We start from the raw sequence: 8,189 nt of genomic DNA on the forward strand, positions 1-8,189 counted from the left end.
TAAACCTTAAAGAGAAAGTAAAGGAATAACACCTGATAGGTACATACGTTTATGGAGTTAGGAATGTATGCTAAGACTCGATTGCTGTATAGTCTTGATTTGTTGTCTTCATCTTGTTCTGTTATTATTGCGGATGGTGTCAACCTTCCAATTTCTGTGCAGGGTCCCTTTCCCAGGAGAATATCCTTTTCAGAACTATGGATGTTAATGCAGATCTCAGTGTGGTGTTAATGCTTCCATAGACACATTTACTCGCAATGACTGAAGCTGATCCTAAATGGAAGACAAAAGGCCTATCTGTTCAAGTTCTCTCCAAGATCGGTTTTGCATTAAAGCCTGAAAGTATTCTTGAAATCCCGTGTTTGGCTCTCTGTGATGAAGCCGAAGAGGTTAAAGTTGAAGCTGTTATTTCGATACCAATGATTGTATTGTGCGCTGGTCTTGGCGAACTACCGCATATGCTTAGAAGACTGGAGTAAGTGAATTTGGTTTATAACTTATTATGCTTTTTGCACCTGCAATTTGGAAACTACAGTTGCTAATAGGGATGTGATTGCACTAGGTGGACCTTTTGCTGCTACTTTCTTCGATATATTTTTCCTCTCCCAAGAAGGGGATAATTGATCTGCCTTAACTTTGCACGTGCTCAACTGTTTTTCTTAATTTACACATTATTGCTGTAAGGATAAGATCCATAACAGTTAACGGATAAACTGGAATGTTTCTCAGAAATTTACTTTCATGGACCATAGTTAGTAGCAACTTGGAGATGATGTCCTAACTTCCAATACTTAGAGCACAAAATACTATCTAGTATCGTTCTTAAGTAAAATCAAGTGCAAACGAAATAGTATAGATCTCTGCTTCCTCGATTCCCTGCATCTGAATAAGGATGGAGACTGGAGAGCCTTAAGCCTACTGCGTTATATAAGCGATTTATACTTTTTTTTCAGTGGGAGCCCGTCACTGTGTTATGTTCGCAAATGCTAGTGTTTGTCTATTGCTAAATCCGAGCTTTATACCTGTTTCAAGTTTGAAAGGGCCTCGATCGTTTTATCAAGTCGGACACGTATTTGACGTGCTGTTTAGGCATACCTTACCTATATACAGGCAGAAGTTGCTTGAAGTTGATTCTCTAGCACAAAATCATGCAGTCCCTATGGATCATCTTTGGAGGTTGTTCGTCTTCTCCGAGATGCATTGTATAGATGGAATCTTTCCACCTGGGTCCATTTTCCTCTCTTTCAAAATTCAACACCAGACATGGGCATACCATTGGTCTTGCCTTCTTAGTAACTGGGTTTTATTTCTGTGTCTAAGATTATAAATTTAATTTGCTGCCTCCAAATATTTTGAAATTTGGTGTTGCTCGGTTAGCAGGATCTTGGGGAAAGAGAAGTGCAGCAATGTTAACAGAATTGTTCCGTTTGCTTTGGATACTTGGCATGCCTTTATGGGTCTTTGTATGCCAATGGTGCCCCGACGCGCAAGCTTTCTTAATTCACGATAACAAAAATGATCAAACTACAGATACTCTCAGCCATGGATTCGGGTGTCCTAAGTGTGACAAAAGAGATGTGCATCAGTGAGCAATATCCTAAGGTTATACTCCTGCCGACGGAAAGTATGGAGGTTGCGCTGACCATAACTTCAATAGCATTTGTCATACTTGCTTTTGCGCTTCTTCAAGGTGATAGACAACAGCTACTATCTGCTATTCTGCTTTGCAGTTTTATCACGTATAGACTGGATCTAACAACCAGGATATTTTTGGAGCTGCACTAACAGCATTGCTCGATGAACTTATGTGCTTTCAGGGCGATGGAGACTCGAATGAGACCACTGATAGGTAAATTTAGAAACTAATCTCCAGTCATTTTCATCAGTCCATCGTTATAAAGTTATTTTATCCTTTCTGTAAAGTTTAAATTTCTGTCTCGGTTTTTCTATGTTGTGCTTGTTATGCGTAAAAATTGTGCTCCCAAAAGTCTTCCCTGTCATTAAAGCTCAAAGTTGTGTGTTTGCAGAAAATGGTGTTTTTGAGAATCCTTCTCTACCATAATTGTTCCCGATTTCTTTGATCATCCCATTGAACTTAGATTTTGTTCGAATAGACTTAATTGTTTGAGGAGTTCGATCTTTCCGAAATTACTAAACACTATATGTTGCTCCAAATTTCTGTGATTTATATTATGGTGTATAAGCACAATCATACTGTTGTAGTGAAAGGATGTTCACCCTTTTAGCTTTGTTTTTGCATGCAGACTAACGAGGTCCCCTGCAATGTGATACAAGAAGTGGCAAGAGTCTTGAACGGCTCTGGATTTCTTAGGAACCATTTTTTCGGTCTTCTTAACAGTATTGACCGGAAAATGCTTCATGCTGAGGATCTATCCTTGCAGAAACAAGCCCTGAATCGTATAGAAATTCTATTGAGTTGATGGGTTGAAAACAAGCCCTGAAACTCATCTTTCCACCCATGTGCCTAACATCATGGTGCTTTATGCATGCTGTTGATAAAGAAACCTTCTAAAGTGAGGGTCTCTCTGTATTACATTTTTTCATCAAACTGGATGAAAGTCACCCCATCAAGTACTAAGTATGTGATTTCACAAACCTTTGCTGCTCTTATGCCATTTTTGGAGCAGTGTCAAGAACATACTTCTTTTCTTCTGAATAAAGTTGTTGAGATCTGGGAAGAACTCGTGGTTGAAAACAAGGTTCTCTTAAAACAGCATATTCGAGAGCTCCCTTTGCTACCCAGCATTCTTGAATTAGCTGAAGTAAAAAAAAAGTTATACAAGAAGCACGGGGATCAATGACTTTATAGGATGAACTACGAGATGTAGTTGATGGTCTAAACCATGAGAGCTTGAATGTGAGGTATATGGTTGCTCGTGAGTTGAGAAAATTACTGAACTTTCGGCGAGAGGATGTTACAACTCTGATCTCTGGAGAAGCTATCTCAGATTTGGATGTGTTAAGTTCCTTGATAACTTAGAGGATGCACAGAACAGTCGAGGACTACTGTAGGACAACAACTGAAATTAGTCTGTGCGGATTGTTTTGGAGCACTTGGGGCCGTGGATCCTGCCACAGTGAAGGGAATCACATGTGAACATCTCAAAATTGAATGCTCAGATGATGACCTTATATTTGAATTGATCTGACAAGGGCTTTTAGAGCTGCTCCTAATACCGTTGTCCAAGATGGCCATACAAGAGTTGCTGAAAATTGCAGGTTGCCAAGCATCACTTGATGATAATACTGGAGCTCAGACAACACAGTCACGGAAGGGTAAAGAAATGTTGACATGCAAACAAAAGGGGAAACAGATTATGGATCTGTTTCTCGAACTATGTTAAAGAAATAATTGCTATATGCTTGACCTCAAGATTTCAATTTCCAAATGTGGCTGATTCTACGACTGTAGTCCCTCTTTACCAGTCTTCAGTGTCATTCAGGGGGTGGATATTTTTTTTGGATTAGGAAGCTACAGTACATGCAACCGGTTTAAGAGCAAGTATTTTCAATGCTTGTCGGGGTATAGTATGTCATGACATGCAAACAGCAATGTATTTGCTTCCATATTTAGTCTTGAATGCTCGATGCCACTCCACTGCTGAGGCTTGGCTTGGCATAACAGAAGAGATACTTTCTGTCCTCAATGTTGCAGCAGCAGAGAACAGCGAGGCCACAGTTAATGGAGTCATGGGATGGCAAAGTGAGGTCTGTATTCCGGCAGTCTTCACCCTTCTTGATAATCTAGGGCAGTGGGTGGATGATGTAAGTCAACTGGGAAAAATAAAGATCCTCCTTCAGAAGGTCATAATGAGCTCTTAATTCAGTGTCGTAATGTTTCTGAGCTGTTGGATGCTATCCCAAAGGTTACCCTGGCCGAGGATTCTTTCCGATGCAAGGCTTATGCACGGGCTCTTCTTACTATGAATCTTATGTCCTGGAAAAATCAGGATCCTTCAACCCAGCAGCTCAGATAAGTAGCATCTTTGAGGATGTCTCTATTCTGATGGAGATATACAGTAGCTTGGATGAGCCTGATGGTCTCTCTGGGTTGGCGCATTTAAGGAAATCGTTAAGCTTGGATAACCAACTCCTACTAAACAAAAAGGCAGGGAACTGGGCAGAAATCTTAACTTCTTGTGAGCAGTCTCTGCATCTAGAGCCCACTTCCATCCAGAGGCATTCTGATGTACTCAACTGCTTACTAAATATGTGTCAGCTTCAGGCCATGGTAACTCATGTAGACGGTTTAATCTCTAGGGTCCCCAAGTATAAGAAGACCTGGTGCATGCAAGGTGAGCAAGCAGCTTGGTGGCTTGGAAGGTGGGACCTAATGGATGAGTACATATCTGGGGCTGATGAGGAAGGTCTACACTGTAGCAGTTTCGAGAGTAATACTTGCTTTGACATGGATGTTGCCAACTGTAGGAAATGTTGAAGAAAGACCAGTTCTCAGTTGCAGAGAAAATTGCTTTTTCTAAACAAGCTTTACTCGCTCCTCTTGCTGCTGCTGGAATGGCTTCTTACATTCGAGCATACCCCTTTGTGGTAATGCTGCACATGTTAAGTGAACTGGAAGACTTCCGTAGACTTCTTGTTAATGATTCGTTCTTGGAGAAATCTTTCCATCTGGATGATCGAAGATTCAAGAAAGTAATACATAACTGGGAAAATCGGATGCTCGAAACCCCGATTCTGATAGTCATTTATTTGGTACCGCCCAAGGGGCGGGAACTGCCATTCTAACTCTTCTTGGGGGATTCCACAAACGAAAGTTTGTGGCTGATCGATATGGCTCATTTCACGTAGCCTTCTCTATGGACAAGGGAGCCGCTCCTGGCATTCCGGAGGCTGGTTTTCAGTGCCAGTGATCTTGATGCTCATGTTGGAAACTGTTGGCTTCAATATGCAAAGTTCTGTCATTCTGCTGGTCATAGTGAGATAGCCAATAGAGCAATTCTAGAAGCCCAGTCGTCTGGGGCTGCCAAGGCTCACATGCAAAAGGCTAAAGTTTTGTGGAATACTAGAAGGTCAGGTGGTGCCATCGCAGAACTGCAACGGGTTCTCCTCAAATTTCCTGTGGGTTTCCTAGGATCTTGTTGCATCACTTACTACTCCATCACCTGTCTCGCTGAACCCCTCTTCCATCGCTGTTACACAAGCTTCAAATGAAAATAGAGATGTTGCTGAACCTTCCTTTTATGTTCTAGATGGATTCTCTGTACTGGACAAAAGCAGAAGGAAGATGTGATAGGTCTCTATACTAAAGTGAGAGAACTGCAGCCAAGATGGGAAAAAGGATACTTTTATATGGCTAAATATTACAATGAATTGCTTGTTGATGCAAGAATATGGCAGGAAGTAAACATTGAACCAAGGTCCAGGGTTGTATGATCGACTACTGCTGCTACTGTGGGTTCAAAAGATGTGGAAAAACATTGGTTACCTTAAGGATGTCCTACTTTTGTATGCAAAAGGGCTTCGTTGGGGCCATAGAAACCTATATCAAGCAGTTCCCAGGCTGCTAACTTTGTGGTTTGACTTTGGAAGCAACTATTACAGAGAAGGCTTGTCATCCAATAAACAAATTAAACTCGTCCATCTAGGGGTATGTATTTCACCTTTTGATAGAAACTAAGTACTAGTTCCTTCTAACTACAGATCGAATGATGATGATGTTACATGTAATATATGTATCAGGTCATGCGAGGTTGCCTAAAGGATTTGCCAAGATACCAGTGGTTAGCAGTGCTACCTCAGTTGGTTCCTAGAATTTGTCATCAGAACGAAGAAACTGTTCAGATTGTTAAAGATATCATCACCTCTGTTCTGGAAGATTTCCCACAACAAGCTTTTATGGACAATGGTAGAAGTTTCAAAGTCTCATGTTCCTGCAAGGCGTGAGGCTGCTGCTCGCATCATACAAGAAGCACACAAAGTCTCCAGGAGTAGTATAAATTTTGCAGTTTGCTAGTTTGATAGACCATCTGATCAGGTTGTGCTTCCATCCGGGCCAGCCAAAAGCGAGAACAATCAATATCTCAACTGAGTTTAGTTCTCTGAAACGGATGATGCCTCTGGGAATCGTAATGCCAATCCAACCAGCTCTTTCTGTCAGTCTACCAATGTATGAAAATGAAATGAACACTGACCCTCATAACATTGATATGTTCTCAGCTTCAGACCTTTCGACAATATCGGGAATAGGAGATGCAGCTGAAATCCTATCATCTCTTCAGAAACCCAAGAAGGTAAATCATTTCGCTATAATTTGTTCTTCTGCTTTAGTTGATTTGAACATATTTTCCCCATGAGTGTATTGGTTTGAACTAACAGTCGCACTGTTAATTAAAAAGCCAGATAGCGTCTGTCAAGATCTGCGGGGAGGACTGCCATAAGTTGTTTCTCTATTTACTTGTATCCGTCCTTCTGGTCATTTATAATGTTAAATTAGTTTCATATTCAGGTACTTTTTATTGGTCGTGATTGAACGCCCGTTTCTCTGCAAGCCGAAAGATGATCTAAGAAAAGATGCACGCATGCATGATGGAGTTTGTGTCAGTGATCAACCGTCTTTAGCAAAATATCCAGAGAGCAAAATATCCAGAGAGCCGTCGGAGGAAGCTTTACAACCACACCTTCGCTGTGATCCCACCGACCGAGGACTGTGGTATCATAGAGTGGGTTCCCACACCCGCGGTTTACGACATATATTGCAAGATATCCATACTGCCCATGGGAAATTTGATAGGCAGAAAACGAATCCCGTGATTAAACGGATATATGACCAATGTGTCAAGGCGAGGTCTCAGAGGGTGAGATGTTGAAGACCAAAATTTTGCCATTGTTCCCTCCAATCTTCCACAAATGATTCTTGACAATATTTTCGGAGCCAACTGCTTGGTTTAAAGCTCGAGTTGCTCATGCTCACAATGCTGCTGTTTGGTCTATGGTTGGGCCTTGGCGACAGGCATGGGGAGAATATCCTATTTGATTCCACAACTGCCTCAAGGTATAGTTACAAGTTGCAACTATTTTGTTGTTTCTAAATATGTTATAAAATAGTTGTGTGAACAAATGAATGTTTAACGTGTGTGTTGCTCCATCCACAGAACATGATAGGCGGGTTGGGCATAACTGGATATGAGGGGTCTTTTTTGAAGGTCCATGAAATCACACTTTCCCGCTAAATATTTTGTCTATACATGACACAAGAAGCTAAACAAAATATACTTACATTTGACCAAACTTAAACAAAAATACAGCAGAGTTACAGCTAAATCTTCTGGCTAGCACTGTATCAACGAAGGGGATTGAGCCAGTCAAGCTCTTGTTCTGTAGACTTGCACCAATTTGGCTGAATCCAGGTGCAGTTCGAAAGCCACCCTTTTGTCTCATGAAAACTGTTCTTAAGAGAATCTTGACAATTCTCTGCAAAAGAAGAGTGATAGCTACCTGTTGCAAGTGAAAATGACAAAATCCCACCTCCATTCAGGTATGTTCGTGGGAAACAGATTATGTTCTCCATCTGGGTATTCGGAGCGACTGCCGACATACATGAGGTCTCACTGATGAACAACATATGCTTTCCCAGACTTTCAACTTTAACCCATTCCATTTCAGATGAATCCAATCTATATATCCTGACTGCCGTGCCGAGATGTCCTAGTTTGATTAATAAAAGATCTCCTCCACACACCACCAGCAATTTTGGATGCATATCATTGTTGAATATTTTCTTGGGTTTGGCGAGAACACTCCAGCGACCATCTTTTTTCAGGTGAAGAGCCCCTAAAGTTCCATCACAATTTACGCAATAGAAACCATTTTTGAAGAATATTGGAGCAGTACCATGTAATTGCATGAGCTTCTTCTCCACATTAGTACAAGGAAATGGCCTGGCGGTCCAATCGATATCACCCCTCATTATCATCAAGATACCAGTGTTCAAGAGCGTTTGATTAATGACGAGAACTGTACAGTCCGGAGAAATAGGTGAAGATTCGAAACAAATGACTGAAATCCAACAACCATCTGGCAAATCGGGAGTTAGTGTTGAAATATTAGTCTCATGGTCAGGTTACTTATCTTTGTGCAGTGTAGTGCATAGGCTCAAGAGTTGTGCATAGGTATAAATACATTTAGGTATGCAGGGTAGGAATAGTGTA

The 8,189-nt window shown here is 41.2% G+C and overlaps 1 pseudogene; it reads left to right on the forward strand.

Annotated features, from left to right (window-relative positions):
* The first annotated feature begins 1,515 nt into the window (after positions 1-1,515).
* Positions 1,516-7,184, forward strand: LOC113279614 (annotated as a pseudogene).
* The last annotated feature ends 1,005 nt before the right edge of the window (positions 7,185-8,189 follow it).

Source organism: Papaver somniferum, chromosome 5, assembly GCF_003573695.1.
Source record: "Papaver somniferum cultivar HN1 chromosome 5, ASM357369v1, whole genome shotgun sequence".
NCBI classification, from domain to species: domain Eukaryota; kingdom Viridiplantae; phylum Streptophyta; class Magnoliopsida; order Ranunculales; family Papaveraceae; genus Papaver; species Papaver somniferum.